Source organism: Rhagoletis zephyria, unplaced genomic scaffold, assembly GCF_001687245.7.
Source record: "Rhagoletis zephyria isolate East Lansing unplaced genomic scaffold, Rhagoletis_zephyria_1.1 Rzeph_scaffold_00052, whole genome shotgun sequence".
Lineage (NCBI taxonomy): Eukaryota > Metazoa > Arthropoda > Insecta > Diptera > Tephritidae > Rhagoletis > Rhagoletis zephyria.
Genome location: NW_016157136.1, coordinates 456,132 through 473,031, shown reverse-complemented (window position 1 = coordinate 473,031; position 16,900 = coordinate 456,132). Strand labels below are relative to the sequence as shown.

At 32.9% G+C, this 16,900-nt stretch overlaps 1 protein-coding gene across 2 annotated transcripts in view; it reads left to right on the top strand.

The window, feature by feature from the left end:
• The window catches only part of PRL-1 (protein-tyrosine phosphatase 4A family member PRL-1), a 151,363-nt gene that overhangs the window by 31,370 nt on the left and 103,093 nt on the right, over positions 1 to 16,900 (top strand). The window contains exon 2 of one of the 2 annotated variants that reach the window (XM_017623473.1): positions 5,709 to 5,808. The exons of the other annotated variant lie outside the window; for it this stretch is intronic. The gene's annotated coding sequence lies outside the window, so the exon portion shown is untranslated. The remainder of the gene's footprint in view (positions 1 to 5,708; positions 5,809 to 16,900) is intronic. 2 annotated transcript variants of the gene reach the window in all.

Below are 16,900 nucleotides of genomic sequence, written 5' to 3'. Positions count from 1 at the left end.
ATTGACACTAAACAAATCTGTGCTATAGCACCAATGCTCCATCTATGGCGTATACCAGCAAGCTCGCTCTGCAGAAGTTGTCGACTGAGGACGAAGAGAAATCTACTCACCACTTCTTATGTCAATGCCCAGCTCTCCAGACAAGGCGTCTCGAAGCATTTGGAATCACGCTTTTTCAGTAGCTTGGGGGAGATAGTGGAGGTGAAAATATCGAACCTCCACGGCTTCATCCGTGATATTGATCGTTTGGATTAACCTCGGTTAGAAGGATATGCCTCCTCCCAGCACTGTTAGGGTAAGAACATAGTGGAGCGGCGAGCAAAGAGCATCGAGCAAAGCTTCGATTTCAAACGCATATGTTTCAATGGGAGACCGCATAGTGAAGAGCAAAGCGTACACACACGTTTGTTATTGAAGCTTTGCTCGATGCCAGCTCTTGGCTTTGCTCGCCGCTCCACTATGTTTCGACCCTTAGAGGGCATTCACAATGGGCAAATCTGTCTCCGAGTAGAAGTATGAGTCATTCATACGCGCCTTCCTAACCTAACTTATCATGCGCTAATTGAATGCTGAGTGGAAATTTGGGAAGCACTATATCCAACCAAGCAATCAACGAAAGTACCAACAAAATTCACTTCACCTATGGTCCAACCTTTAAGTGACAGTTGTCAGATAAAATTGAAGAGAGTAGCCATTGAAACCCATTCATCCTCAACTTGCTTACTCTGTCTTCACATGTTTCATTTCGCTGCTTCCAGTTTTCTGACCGATAATCAAAATATTTTATCTAATCATTTAAACTTACTTAAGTAGTATTTTATAAAATTTTTAAAGAAAAGTAAACAAAATAAGAGAATGATAAACAAGGTGATCTCATGAAAGAGACATGTACCACACACAAACCAGAGTTTTTTCCCGTTACGATTTCCGTTTTATTTTTTATATATCTTTCAAAAAGATAAGCATGAAAGATAAAATATGAGAGAAAAAGCAAAAATGCGAATACAACAACAGCGATATACACAGATTCATCACCTCAGCGCCTTGTTGGTCTCTCCGTAATTTAGTAGTACCGTGCGTCTTGGCAATGTGACGGACGCGTTGTTGTCACGGGAACAAAGTGCTTTCTTTTTATTTAGGTCGCTCAAATTTAGCGAAAAAGTGAAGTGCATGTGTTATATAAGTTTTAATGAATCAATGAAAATTGCATTTGAAATTTGTGCATTTTATAATTTCTTGTGTAGCTTATTTTATAAATTGTCGAAATATTGGTATATGCCAGGGATTGATATAAAAAAGTGCAAAAAATGCGAAATTTGCTATTGATCCTCTTAAAGCATCTGCATTTTTGCAATGCTTTCTGTTTCTTCTGACGAAAATATGTACATATACAGTGGTGAACAAAATTGAACACTCATGATTAAGATTTATTAAAATTGACCCATTTCTAGCATGAAAATGAGGGAGCTGTGACCAAAGGCTATGCTCTATCTCAAGCGCTGCTGCCCCTCAAACTTCTGGTTTTTACTAGGGCTTTATGGCTAGACGTGGGCTTGTTTGTGAGGACTTTTGGGAACATTATAGACCCAAAGACATATTGCACATCCACCTTTACATCTATGTATCTGACTATAAACCAATAGTATTTTAAAATGTATATTTTTATTTTTAACACAATAAAATTTAAAATTTACATCAAAATTGAATTTAAAAAAGGTGAAACAACAAAAGCAATTTGAGTGAAAAAAATTATTTTTTCTGTCAGTTTCCATATTAAATTCAAAAGACAAAATCGTTTTTACTTAGGCTGCGTTTCTTTATACATTCCGGATAATCCCATTTCACAGCCGGAATAAACAGAATGCTTTTGAAATATACGTTAACATATCATCAGGAACGTTCTAAAGAATAAGTAAACAAAAAAGTTTATTCCAAACGTTCAGAATGAATAAAGAAATTCAGCCTTAAATTGCTTTCGTAAAACTGGTTATTAAATAAAATTCAAAAAATAAATTTTCTTTTTAATACAACAATATCTAAAAATCCAAAAAATATTAAATTCGAAAAAAAGACAAAAAAAAAAATATAATAAGCTCCTAAAAATTAAATGAAGTTAAAAAAATATTTATTATTTTAACACAACAAAGTCTAAATATATCAAAAGAATTACATTTAAAAGAGAAAAAAGTTAAATATTGTGAACTTATTAGATGAAATCTAAAAAATATTTTTTTTAATAATAAAATCTAAAAATCAAGAGAAAATAAGATTTGCAGAAGGACAAACAAGAGAAAAAATAAAGTAAGCTTCAAAAAAATAAATGAAAATTAAATTAAAAAAAAAAATTATAAAAACAAATTATAAAATATTGTCCTAAAAATCTACAGAGCTTAAAAAAAAACTTATTTTCTGTTTAAGAGTAAAATCTAAAAATTATAAGACAATTAAATTAAGATAGAAAAGGATAGTATATAAAAAAAATAAAAATAAATGCCATAAAATAGGTTTCTAAAATAAAATTAAATAAAAAAATAAATTTTTCCGTTTAAATACAAAAAAAAAATATTAAAAAAGAAAAAAACCTGCTGCTAGAGAATTCGAATGCCACGCCACGAAAGTTGGCCTTCAATCTTTTTTTGTACGACTTTCGTGCCACAATCATTTTCTTCCAAAAGACTGAAAATTATGCCCACCACTGTATGTACATATTTCCTTCGTATCGCTCTCATGTGGCAAAAACGCGTGCTCTCTACTAACACCTCCAAAACTCTCGAAAGGTATTTATAAATTGTGTGTATAATTTTTATGAAGCGAAGTCATGGCTCTTCAAATTATTTTATAATGAAGTAAAATATTTATAATCGAAGCACTTTGCAAACATTATCTGATAATTTAAATATTTACCGGCAAATGATATGAAATGACATTATCACCGCTCTATAAGTTGTTTTTGTTGTTGATCTGTCAGGTGCTTTATACACATTTTTGAATTCTCGCAATTCGGTCTTAAGGCAAAAGTAAAAAAAAAGCAAAAAATTAAAAAAAAATCATATCGCACACGACATTTACGTCAATGCTTAGCTATTTTTTTGTATTTCATATACTCGCATACAACAGTCAATTTGGTTTTGTTAAACTCGTGTGTGTCTCTGTAGGTATGTGCTTTGCTCACGTAGGTCCATCTAAAAAATATTTTGCAAATTCTCAATGTACAAACATTTCATAAAAAAAGCAGTTAAAGTACATTTACTTAAGTTAATGCAAGTTTATTTGCCTTGCTGATAAGCCGTCACTGCTCAACAGAGGAATGTATGTATGTACATATTCGTCATGTGACTCATATTGATCTTCTAAAGGCGTTGTCAATGGGGATCTACTTTTATAAATGCACCTTTGTTTAAAAAGTCAAGACTGACAGTTTTTACTTTATGTCCCAATGGAAGTCCCCGATATTAAAAATTTTTTTCGTTGTCACTTATGTGTGTACCTTATCTCTTCAGAGCTCCTTACGATGTTCAGTTGTGTCAGTTGTGTGTTGTGTTCAGTTGTGACTACTCTTCTGATTTGAGCATTGGGTCCAACCCTAGACCAAACACCTACTACTTTAGGTGAGGCTTCATCCGAACCACCCGTCTTTGTTTGGAGCCACTTAAAGACCTGTGTGTGCTACCTTTAGAACACACAGGGTGTGCATGGTTCACATGGCCCCCTACAACTCGCGCAATGGCCACTAGCTTACACGGCCTCACGGAGGTCCCTTCAGCAACATCAATTTCTCGCCTTCACTCCTCTCCCCAACCTTCATCTTCTCCCAACTCCGTCTCTGACTAGGATATTTCGGAATCCTATAACAATGAAGTCCAAGCTTAGGGCATGATCTGGATGGCGCAACATTCGTGAGTGGAGCTTCCTCAGACACCTCTACTGGTTGTCCTGAATGATGTTTTATGAAAGAGCGCTATCTTTCGTTCATAATGAATATTCAAAACCCTGCGAATATTCAGAACTCGCCCGATATTTTTTGAATTAAGCATTTAGTTGTTGTACTGTACTTTGCTTGCATCTGAGATTGTGTGAACTGAGCAGGAGAGCCGGTTTGATGTATCACTTGTATTTTACCCAACCTAGCGCTGCTTTCGGCTATCTATCTCTTTATCTCCCCATCTTGCTATCTGTCCATAAGCGACGACCAGAGGAAGCTTTTTCTTTTACTTTACTTTTCGCGTCCACATAAAATCTATGAAAGATTTAGAGACCTTCTGCCTCGAGATATTTTTTGATTGTAACTGCTGTAGTTGCATGCTTGTCGGAGGTTTTGGTCAGACGTTTAGATAGTTAATTATCCACCGGTAATTTTAGCCTGGCTCATTTGCTTACGGGTTGGGATAACAAAAGGCTTCGTTTTTTTTGTTTTTGTTTTAAATTGGTTTTTCTCTATGAGATTCCTAAATCTCAAAGTTTTCGTTGCGTATTCCAAGTCCGAATTTCGAATCTTTTGGCAAATCCTGTCTGCTGTGCTAATGAGGCGATGCGTACACCTTCCCTGTTTTAAGGAAGTCTTCCACCATAAATTTGATTTGCATTCTTTAAATTATAAGGCATTCGTATAGAAATTAGTCAACGTTTTCTTTGTTTTCCTCATCATTGCACCTTCTATGGAAATTATCTAGTTAAGTTACAGGCTTGCGGTAATACATATCTCATGATTTAGTCTCGTGTTCGTCAATAGGTGAGATAAAATCTGCATCAGCCCCGATAGTGACCTAGCGTTATTAACCATTTTCGCATTCTTTATCTCTTGAATGCATTTCAAGTTACGCGCTTAAGGCCACTAGCCTAACATCTTTGCTTCCAAGCCCATGGGATTGACATGACATTGAAAAACATTTCAGTTGAATGACCGTTGATAAGCTTTTCTCAGTAAAAATTGGTGGGAAGATAATAAAGATGCTGCCCCAATAACAATATTTTTGAAGGCGTTTGTGAGGGTTGAAGTCTATGTTAATTTATGTACTTTATTGTTCAAATGTGCAATCTCAAACCGTTTAGGAAATTTATGAATTTTTTTGGGGGGAAAAAAATATTTGTGCTTCTCTTGAAGCTTGAATAGCTGGTAGACTTGAAATTGGGGGTTTTGAACCTTTTCCAAATTAAAGGCAATATCTCCCTATCTAATTCCAAAATATTTTAGCCAAAATTTTCTGAAGTTCTAATAAAAATAAAGTTAATTTAACAGCAAAAACAACAAGAACCATTTTTTTTTTATTTCATACAGAACTGGGAAAAATGCACGAAATTTTCCTAGAAATTTTAAATTTTTCAATTCGTTTTCTTAGAAAAATTTTTAGTATGTAGTTTTGTAGCAAATTTTAGTATAATGAAGTGGAAGACAAGAAATCGAAGACAAAAAATTCTAAGAAATCGAATTGATGGTATTTCTGGCATTTTCCCGAGTTCTGTGTGGAATTAAAAAAAAAATTCTTGTTTTTGCTGTTGAATGAACTATAAAAAAATTAGAAAAATTTGGTATAGAAAATATAAATAAATAAAATCGTCAAAACGTCAGGGTATGCATCTATTTAACGCTGACTGTATTTGCAGACACAATCTTTTTAATTATTTTTTAATCTAGACTAAAAGCCAACTAAAATTAAGCACAAATTGATTTATGTACATACATTTATATTTTCTATTTTTTTCCATTTCAGGTAAGTTTTTGGCATGAACTACCTTTACATGCAATATGTGCGCTGCCAAGTTTTATAGTGCATACCTATTGGCGCTCTTGCGAATATAGTACCTCATCAGGTAATTATAGTAATTTTCCTAAAAGTATGCAATCAGCTTTTAAAAAAGAGTAGGACACCGCATGCTTTATGTTTGTGTGTAATGAAATAAATAAAAATGAATGGGAAAAATGGAAACAGAGGAAGCAGTGGAAATTCCATTGTTTGACGAAATTCGTAGCGCAAATTTGGTGCCAAAAAATGTTTTGTCTCTGCCTAAAAGTGTTTACCTCTAACTAATAGTATATGTGGCGAACAGCTGTGAAAGCGGCAGAATTTTTAACAAATTGTTACGACTTTTTTCTCTTGTTAACAAATAATCCACTTGCGGCCCAAAATAAAGCCAAGTATTCACCAGTGTTACGCCTGCGTTGCCTACTTTCAGGCTTTCGGAAGCGCTTTTGTATGTATTTGAAGTGGCTTAAACCCTCGTAAAATACCAAGTTTCACATTTAAGTTGCACAAGCCTACGTAGAACATAACAATGGTATATTTTGGCGGCTAAAAGTATGCAATATTTATTTCTTATGCTCTCGTCTAGCGTACGTACATACGCGTGTGTACATTAAATATTTTTCCACCGAAATTACGCTGTCCGTGCAAAGAATTAACAGCTACGGTTGTAGTAAAACAATTTTCTAGTGTTTTCGTATGTATTTAATTTTAAAGTCAACGGCGCACAGTGCATGCCTTCCATATAAACTGCGGGCAAAAATAGAATTATGAATGGATTTTAAAAGTGAAACGATAATATGTTTTTAGTGAATTTTTGGGACGCTGAATTCAAAAATGCAATTTGTTATTTTATTACTTTCATGTTTTCACTGTAAATGCAGTTTGAAGTTGAACATTTTTATTCTTGTAGCATTTATGTACTTAGGTCGTTCGATTTTCAAAAACGAGCGTCAATTAAAGGGTATAAGTGCACTAAGCTTTTTTTTTCTTAGAAAAGTGTTGCCACCTGTTAAGAAAAGTAATTAAAATTATTTAATAAGTTAAACGAATTATTACAATATGGGTACCAATCGAATTGAAAACGCTTTACGTCTAAACCACACGGAGGAGGGTTGCCACCTGTTAGTAAATAAAATTTAACTTGAATTAAGAGAATTAGGCAATTGAAATGTATCACAACATGGGTGTCAGTCGAAAAAGGTTTGAGAAGGGTTTAGTTTGAAAATATTTTAAAGAGGATGCCACCGGTTTATAAAATCGAATTTATTTATATTACACAAAACTTATGTAATATGAACTATTAAAATACTATATGCGTGAAGCGAACGTAAATTAAGAATATACATAAATATATATAAATATGTATAAATAAAACTTAAACAAAAAAATTATAATAAAAAGTGCACAAAAATAGCATTTTTTTGTTTTCTCTTTTGAAAACTAAAAGGCAGCACTTTAAAATAAAAATAAATACAACTTTTGTAGTACCGTTAATTTCATCATGACACCATGATCGGAACTAAACCAATCTTGACGTACCACCTTTCCATAAAAAAGCTATAATCGATACTGGTTCACGTGGTCCAAGGTTAACCGGGAGCGTACATACAAAAAAAAAAAAAAAAAACTACTCCGATGAATTCGGATAGAAAACAAATTTTGTTTTTGCCGAACCTTTTTTCATCTTTTTACTAGTATTTTATTCTTACTGGGAGGGCCAGTTACTGTCGAAATTCAACCGTTTTTCTATTTTTTTAAGAGCTCTGAAGATGTTTTCTATCTTAGCACGTCTTTTAACTTAAAAGGTACAAAATTACTTACCGGAAAATGTTCTGCTTTGCAACTAATAAAACGTGACTACAGGCTTTTATATCTTTGGAGGACTTTGGCAGGACTTGGAATTGACCCGATACATTCCAGTTTCTCGATAAATTCCGACAATTTGATACATATCGATTATTCTATAAAAAAAATGCTAAAAGCCGATAACTCAACACAAATGGATAGTTCGACCAACTGTGCGTTTCGATGGCTCGATAAATTTCCATACCTCAAAAATGTATATATCTCGATATAAGTCGATAGCTCGATAAACTTTGAATACCTCTGTAAATTTCGGTAGCTCGGTTAATTTTGATAACTCGGTTAATTTTGATAGCTCGATGTTTTTCGAAAGCTATTGTCAAATTGCACTCTGGTAACGCGATAAAATTCGATAAGCAGGGATAGCTCGATAAACGTATAAACCTTGAAATTTCTATAACTCGGTATATTTTGAAAATTCCAAATACTTCGATTCCATAAATCGACGAATTTCAGTAAATCAATAAGTATCGATAACTCTATAAGTGGAAAGAACTCGATGCATTACGATAACTAGATAAATTTCGTTAACTCTATAAATAATGATAATTCAATAAATATCGGTACCTTTCATTCATTAGCTTGACAAATTTCGATAGACCTATACATTTTTTCAGCTCGATAACTATCCGTAAATTTCGACAACTAAGTTTCTGCGATAACTAAATAAACATGGATAACTCGATAAATTTCAATAACTATAACCTTTGATGATTCGATAAATTTCGGTAACTTGATAACTTTCGATAACTTAACTTTTTATGACTGAATTTACTTGGATTCGTATCGAAAAATTTCAATAAATTTTACGTTTCAGTGGCCTCTACGCACAAATACTAAGGAAAGGGCAAAGTTCTCTAGGATCGCCAAACGAACGGTGCCAAAATTTATGTTAGCGTAGTTAAACTTATTTACACATTTCTCTAATACATACAATATGGAAATATAGAAACGTCAAACCATTATCTGATTTTAAAATATTTTTTTTGAGAAATTTTTCCGTGAAGAGCCCACTACGTCCGCCTGGCATATGCTCTGAATAAAATGCTTAATATTAAATTTGTTCATTTTAGTGGCTTCCTGGCGGTACATAAAATTAATTTTTTTTTGTAGTTGTCCACTAAGGCAGCACTGTCCGACGCGTTGCATGATGGGTAAAAGCAATCATGAAAACATAATAATATACCTTAAGCTTTATAAACGGCTAAAAATAGTAGCCTAGTGGAGGCCAATATTGTCGTTGTTGGAAAAGTCGTTTTAGGGCCCCAAATGTAAATTTTGCAATTTTCATATGAACAGCAGACAGTTGTTAAATATACAAATACATACTTTTATAAATATATATGTATTTTGACTACTATAGCAGGCAACTTGGCCAACGACCAAACCAACAGCTATACAGTCTATGCTTACTTATGTGCAATAGTCCTTTTGCTCTGCACATGCTTCTGCCCTCTTGCGCATTTACATTTACCTTTGTATACATTTTCAGGTTTCCCCTTAACTTTAAATTGTTCAAGCGTTAAGAAGCCGGCAATTTTTAATAAAGATTTACATTTTGATTTGCTTTTATTACTTCCACTCCAATCTTCCTCGAATTCGCCATCGCCATCGTCATTGTACATATTTTTGCAAATGGCGGCAGTAGGCGGTTTTAAGCGCCTTAGTTTTGGCCATGCGCGCAAAGAAAGTGAAAATGCAATATGTAAAAGTAATAACCCAAAGTGAGTGTTATTTTTTCGCTTATTTATTGCACTGCAATGCGAAATTGCCACAAAAAGTCTCATAAATACACACAAAGCGCCGACAGTCTGCTTCAGTTTTACTAAAAGCACTTTATAGTAACACAAATATAATTTCTTTCTTTTTGGTCGATTTGGTGAAAATTTCGATAGATAAATGCATAAAAGAAACCAGAATCTTATATTAAAAAATAAAAGTAAAATTACGCGATAAAAATAGTAAAACTCTGCAGTAGCCTTAGAACTGTCAACATGCCTTTCGAAAAACCCTTACCTTTTTAATTTTCGCCAGGGTCAACGTCAATGGTAATTTTAAGGATTTTGCGAAGGCCCTGCCTGGGACAGGTTCTGCAGACAGTTATGTCCAAACGCTCCCAAAGCAGTCTTCCTGTTCCTATTTGAATCCAAATTTGTTGTACAGATTTATTCGTTTTCCTCTAGCTTTTTGACGTTTCGTGAGATTATACCTGAGTTTCCCGATCAGTCAGTTTTGCTATTCTGCAGCCCGTCGTCACACTCGATTTTCGAATGCCAGGAAATTAGATCTACCAAGTGGTGGTTCAGAAGCTATCCAATAGGTTTCTGCACTCCCTACCCACCCTTTTATCTGGCTGTAAATGACGAAGAGAAACGACTGGTGTGCTGTTTTGGAGTCGGCCAGTATCGCTTAGGCGGTCACCAAGTCAATAAAATAGAATAAAAAATGACGTCATGAAAAAGGCAGTCATGCTATTTGCGACGATGGAGACGCGTTAGTTTTGAGGGGGTACCATGACTTTCTCCTACTCCAACTAAAAGCTGCATCTTGCCGTTCAGAAAAGCTTGGTTTCATCAATTCCCCATCCGACTGCTGAACTGTGTCTTGATTCCCAGATGCGTTTAACGAAATCGCTTAATAGCTCCTGATAGTTGTGTTGCTATGTGCCTTCCTAGTCAGTACCGTTCGATGGCTGCTACTATTCTAAATACTTCCATTCATGATCTATTCAACGCTTACGAGATTTCGCCCTGTTATAGTTAGGCCATAGTTTCCTAGATATATTATTGTATATCTGATCAGCTGTTTCTAGCCGGTCCAAGGAAATGCAGATTAACTATTCTTTGCATTAACCCAAGAGGGAATCTTTTATTCATTCCGTCCATAGACCCCGTTTTCTAAATCTAGGCTGCAGATAGTATCATGGGAAAATCTCTCCACTGATTAAGGCAGCGTGTAAATTTACACATTGTTATAGACTGTCGCCGGAATATGTACAAGAAAAAAAATAAATAAATAATTAATTCTTCTGCTGAAACTCGGCGAAGGCCCAGACTCGTCCAAGTTTTAGAAAAAAAGTAAGACTATTCTTTCGATGTGGTGCATATGTACAACTATTTAGGTTTTCTTGGACTAAGTTTGGCGAACCCAATGACCAAATTTTAGCTAGGATAACCTTAATAGAAGGCCTTTAAAAATGTGTTAAATTTTGCAAAATTTAAAAGCAAAAAGATTTATTATTATATATTATACGATTTGACTTTAAAGTTCAGATTACCCTATGAAGACGTCTTAACCGACTCCAATCCGGACCAACATTTATATGTGATATCTTCGACTTTAGAAGCATCGATTTTGAAAATTAAAAAAAAATAAATAATGAGTAATTTAAATTTTTTTGTGTCCATAGAGGCCGTTGACCCCTTTGCGACACGCCTTAACCGTCTCCAATCAGAACCAAAATTGCTATGTGATATCTGTGACCGTGGTATTACCGATTGAGGGGGGGGGGGGGGAGACTGAGAAATTCTTTCATTTGATTTTAAGGACCAGCCTAATGTACATACATACATATTTCAAGATTCCCTTGCAACTTTTTTAATTGTGTTTTTATTCCACAAAAAAGTTATAAGATTAGAACACTCAAGGGCTGTGCTTTGAAATTTATTGCATACATTACTTAGTATAAGTAATTTCAATATGATTTTTAAATTGCACATATGTATGTATGTATGTAAAATTTTCTGAACTTAAATGTACTTTCTTTGAAAAGTGCACAATTAAGCGGAGTAGCAATAACTAGAAAAATGTATTCACAACAGAGATAAAATTTATAAATTGTGTAAGTACATTAGTACACAACAAAGTATGTATGTGTGTATGTAGTAAATGAAACACAAAAGCAGATTAAAAGATAATGAAAAATTTGCATTCATTAAAAATAAATGCCACCTTCATAAAATAAAAACAAAAATTTGGCACCTAATAAACGAAGCGTAGCAGACGTGGAGGGGAGGCATAGAGCAATCCTTCGCTTATGAGAGGAGTGGGTGTCAACAGGAACAAATATGCCGAATGTAAATTTAAAAGTCATAACAACTAGCGGCAAAAGACAACCAAAACAATTATAATACATAAGGCTATTCATAAAATACGAAAAATAAAAATGCAACTGCAAAGTACAAAATTAATATGTATGTACATATGTACATACAAACGTACCATGTATTAGACAGGGAAATATTTATGCAAATAAGCTGTGTGACGGAAGTCAAGGCTCATTGCTGTAGTTGGCTTGTGAAATTTTTTAATATTTTTTTTTTTCAAACTGCTGCAATTATAAAAATAAACAGAAAGCCAAAAGCATGAGTTTGTATGTACTCTTGTATGTATTGCTTGTGCGCCACGCCCGTTATTACATGCAACAAGACTTTTATTGACAGCGTGGTAATAATAAAGTATATCTGAGTATATATGTAGGTATGTAAATACATAACTAAAAACAAAAGAAAATATCTGCTTTAAACAAAATGCAATGAGTGGAATATAAAATTATTGTACTGTAGAAAAATATCGTGCATGTCTGTTGGTATGTAGTTGATAGACTTGAAAACTACTGAACCTATTGAATTGAAAAAATAATTACATATGTGTGTTTCCATCGGAAGGTCCACCATCGAAGATTTTGTATTTCTCTAAATTACCGTTATATGGGATGTGGGCGTGATTCTTGTCCGATTTAAACAATTTTCGGCCATTTGGTACATTGTACCAAGGCCAATAACTATGCCAAGCTTGGAAGAAATTGGTGCAGCTGTTACCAAGATATACACATGTAACCATAAGTGGCTACGCCCATTTTCCAAAAATGTATAATATTCTTATTTTTCGTCTGAAAATTATTGTAAATATCAATCGTCAGTAGTTACTAAAATATCACTGTGATTCTTATTTCTGGAAATTACCGTTATTTGGGAAGTGGGCGTGGTTGCAGTCCGATTTCGCCCATTTTCAATACCAACCTACCTTGGATTAAGGGAAACCTACATACCAAATTTCGTTGAGTTATCTCAATTTTTGCTCGAGTTATCGTGTACGCGGACAGACGGACAGACGGACGGACAGACAGACATGGCTTAATCGACTTCTCTATTCATTCTATATACATTTGTCTATATCTATCTCGATTCGTTTTGGCTGTTACAAACAACCGTAATGTGAACAAAATTAATATACCCTTGTGCACAACTGCGCTCGGATATAAAAAGATATACATAAACAAAATAAAAATTTAAAAAATGTATAACAATAAAAATAAAGTATTTAAGTTAAAAAGTTAAGCCAAACTAAATAAATAAAACAAGAAATAAAAAATAAGCAATTATTTGAATACAAAGAAAGAAAATAAAATTAATAAGATTAAAAAAATAAAAACAATAAAATTATAAAAAAATATAAAAATGAACATTAAACAAAAAAAATAAGAAAATTTAAAAAATAACCAAGAAACTAAAAAATATAAAAAAGAACGAAAAATAAAAATAGGAATAGAAACGTAAATAATAAATAAAAAATAAGTCAAAACAAAGAAGAAACAAAAAATAAGCCACAAATGATAAACTAAACCATAAAAGGTAGCTGAAACGCCAAAAAAGATAAAATATAAAATAAACAAAAAATTTCCAAAAAGACAAGAAACAAACCAAAAGAGATGAAATATGTGATAAAAAACGAAAAGATAAAATAAAAAAATAAACCAAAACAAATAATAGACATAACAAGTAAAACAAAAAGCTATGAAAAGTTAAAAAGTTGTAAAAATTAACAAAAGGTTTATGAAATACATACACACATATGTATGTAGTAAAATAAAAAGATAATAAAAATAATTAAAATATTAAAAAGTAGATATTGCCTTATAACCTAACAAAATCCGAAAAAATCCCCAACAACCTACTCGTTATTCGACGTCCCACTTTAATCATGTTAACTTTGCGCTTTCCATTACATTTTTTTTTAAATAATCCTTAACACCTACACACTTATCGACTATGCACTCAAGGTTGGCGCGTTCGTCCACAAATCAGCTTTTTTGCTGGCACTCGACACACCTACACGCATTTCCAGAAAATCATTGATTTCATTTGACGCCAGAAGACGTACCGCCAACAACAAATGAAACACAAATAAAATCTGAAGTGCTAAGAAGCCAAACGAATAGGAAAAAAGGAAACAAATATAATAATGGCTTGTGCAAAGAGCAATTAGCTGTTTATTGAAATGTTTGGTTTGTGTAGAGCCTTCTGTGACTGTGACGCGCAATATATGTATGAATGTGCACTACAATGTATTGGACGTAGGTAGGTGGCGTATACGTAATGCATGTGATGATGATGCGCATTGCTTAGCAACCAGGATGCAGCTGCGTGTTGAGTGGATAAGGGAAAGTTTTCTATGAAATTTTTTCCCCTACATATGTATTAATTCTGCAATTTGCAGGAGACAGAAAAAAAAGTTCTCATATCTATATTATATACATTCTTGTGTATTCATATCTATAGTGTGCAGTCCAGTCTGCGCCACTCTCGCCTACTCACAGCTAACACTTGACGATGGCTTTGGGAGGGTAGCCAATCTGGCGGCCGTTTTCCTTCCTACTTCCTACATATACCTACTTATACATACAATGTCATATGTACATACATACTTATGTATGTACATTAGACCGTACCATCTTACAAGCAAACAAAAAAGTTTCGCCGTACACTCCTGAGTCTAAAGTATTTTGGCAAGGCAATTTCGAAAAATTTGTTTATACCTGCATTGGACAATGGAAATTTTTCGTAAATTGCTTCTACTAGTACAATCAAAATCCTTCCGTAATTTAAATATATTTCTCTTTTTTAAACAATAAAAAACGGGGAAAAATAATAACTCCCAAAAAAATTAATCGAGCTAAAAAATGTTTCTTTTTGAAACTAAATCTATGAATCAAAAGGAAGAAAAAGTAATAAAAAGAGAAAAAGTAAAGAAAAGAAAGATACAAAAGAGGTTTTTAAAAATTTATGAAACTAAAAAATATTTTTATTAAAAAAAAAATAAAAACAAATATTATAAGAAAATTAAAGTAAAAAAGAAAAACAACTTAGTTAAATAAGAGAAAAATTAAATCAAAAACAAAAAAAAAAAATAATTATATAAAAAAAGAAATAAAAATAACTAAAAAGGTAATAATTTAATTAAAAAACAAAATTATAAATTAAAGAAAAAAATAATGATGGTAGAGCAAAGAAACAAAATTAAATAAGATCCTTAAAATTAATGACATTAAAAAATATTTAAAAATAGTAAAAGAAAACTGAGAAAATTATAAAATGAAAAAAATACATAATACGTACAATAAGTTTCTAAAAATTATTTTAAATTAGAAATTTATATTTTGCTTTATAAAAAACAAGACTAAAAAAAATTATTAAAAAATAAACAAAAATAAATTTAAATAAAAAAATTAAAAAATTAATCAAAAAAGTAATAAATTAAAATAAACTTAAAAATATATATTTTTGTGTTGGTTTTGGTTGATTTTTCCGACAGGGTGGTAAGATGATTTATTTTGGAAACCAAACTTGAGAAGGGATGTCGGAAATTCATTCCAAAATAAATCATATATATTTTTCTTTTTAAAGCCATAAAAGCTAAAAATTAAAGGAAAAAAAAATTTAAAAAAGAAAAAATCCATCTGCCCGAGGATTTGAATCTCGGGGTCTGTCGAATGGCACGCCAGTGCTTTGCTCACTCGGCCATTGAGACTATTGAAGTAGCGCAAGCAGGATGATATACATATATCTCCATTTGAAATATGCTGAAGTACTTTCTTTCAAAAGAGCTTTTCACCATGGAAGTTGGCAGGGTGGCTTTTTTGCAAAACTTTCATGCCAGAACAAACAAAATCTTTCAAACTAGCTTGCCTACTATCTTAACCAGAGTTGCTCTTACTTTAAGATCTGACTGTAAATGCCGAAGAAGTCGCGGCAAAAAAAGTTCGAAATTATCTTGCAAACGTATTTTAGACTCAGGGAATATTTTAGATCCCTAACGAACTTTCTTTCTGGCACACTCTAATATACGTGTTGTTTGCATGCGGCTCATCTATCGACAATCTTCCTACCTCTCCTTCTCTCTCTCTCCAACAAACTTTCGTCTCATATTTCTATCGCCTATGTTTTAATTTTTCTTGGCTTCTCTTAATTTTCCACCTGCCTAACTGCAATGCAATTTCAATTTTAATTTAAATCATCTGGCTAAACCCTACTCTCTTCTCGGGGTCTGTCGATTAACACTGGAATGTGTTAAAACGATTTACGGTTAAGTGTTAATGCTGTGCCATCAATTGAGCTGTTGCAAGCACGCTCCCCACATTAACCTTGAATCACATATTGCGCTGCTGGGGTTAAGTTTTTGCTGTTTTTTTTTTTTAACTGTGTGTGAGTTTATTCTAGCATAGACGACCAAGCCAACGCTCAGCGACGCTTGTGTAATGAGCTGAAATCGATTTGCTGTGTTTATCATATTATGCATGTATGTATGTATAGATATATACAGTATCGGTCATATCTATAGCACGCCATTTCCAAGTGATATTGTGTGCCCCTTATGTTTATTTATATATTTTTACGAATTTTCAATTAAAATTTAGTTCATTCTCAGACAAACCCCATATATACCCAAGTCCAACAATTTGTAGAAAACTACAAAAAAGTGTAACAAATTTTCACCTAAATTTGAAACTTTTTTCCCGGAAGTCTTAGAATTTTTTTGAGTACACAGTTTTTTAGCCCCTGAAATTTTAGTCTGCTAATGTGCAAATTTCAAGTGGCTACGAATTACCGTTAATTTTTTAGATTTTTTTTTGTCGCATTGGCTTCCATATAATGAATAAACTCAATTTATTTGTATATGGAGGAAAGCCGCAACACCTTTGGCGAAAAAAATTCTAAAAAATCAACGGTAACTTTTAGCCACTTGAAACTTGCACATTAGCAGACTAAAATTTCAGGGGCTAAAAAACTGTGTACTCAAAAAAATTCTAAGACTTCCGGGAAAAAAGTTTCAAATTTAGGTGAAAATTTGTTACACTTTTTTGTAGTTTTCTACAAATTGTTGGACTTGGGTATATATGGGGTTTGTCTGAGAATGAACTAAATTTTAATTGAAAATTCGTAAAAATATATAAATAAACATAAGGGGCACACAATATCACTTGGAAATGGCGTGCTATAGATATGACCGATACTGTA